The sequence below is a fragment of the Habropoda laboriosa genome, unplaced genomic scaffold, assembly GCF_001263275.1.
Source record: "Habropoda laboriosa isolate 0110345459 unplaced genomic scaffold, ASM126327v1 scaffold61, whole genome shotgun sequence".
In the NCBI taxonomy this organism is placed as follows: Eukaryota; Metazoa; Arthropoda; class Insecta; order Hymenoptera; family Apidae; genus Habropoda; species Habropoda laboriosa.
In genome coordinates, this window is record NW_017100203.1 from 537,702 (window position 1) to 538,657 (window position 956).

Here is a 956-nt window from a genome sequence, read left to right on the forward strand (position 1 = left end):
TTGCAAGATATGCAAAATGTATGTTTATATTTCAAACTTTAAGTGTTTAACAAGAAATGTAAAGATTTTTAATCTGCTTCAGTAATTAGCACAAACTGGTGACAAAAGCTAGATGCACTTTCACAAATATGTATCGAAATTAATGATTAAAAATTGTATCATGTTTTTTAAAGAAATTATACACAGTCATTCAGGAATGATTGTGAATATCTGTAGTAAATAATTTTTTCGTCATTGACCCGCAATTTTGTTCTTAAGGTCTTTTTATATTGTGCTCTTTGTATTTAAAAAGTATCATTGATATTTATATAGTCGGTTATCTGTTAAATGGAATTTATTATGCTACTATGTTGGCACAATGTTAAATGCTAAATAATATCAGTATTTACTATTTACTAGCATGGTACTTTTAGTACTATCAATCTTATTGTTACTTCATGCACAATGAAGATAAGCTTAAGAAACTTTAAGTATATATATTATCAGTTTGAGGCTTATTATATATTGGAATATATTTTCAGTTTATAGCTAAATGGTACAATGAGTTCTATAATATTATAAATATGTACCTACATTGAAGAATAATTTTAAGTGAATTTGATTTTTTGCTTTTTATAAAATGCTATGAATTGTTTACAGATCTGAATTTGTATTTTATACTGTATAATAGTTCTATAACATGTATATTTAGCATTTTTAACAAAATTCTAATTTACCGTTCTATTTGTATTCTTAATTATTTTTCTAATTATATTAGTAATTAGCAGATAGCTTATTTTATTCTATATATTCTACAATAATTGAATGATATGCATACCATTTATATATTTAGAAACTTAAGATATTTTTGAAAGGGGTATGCAATTGGTTTTAGCAATAATTCTTTTATTGATGATCTGATTATGTATTGGTCATAACTATTTATTTATAATCCATTTTACAGTTTTATTCATTTT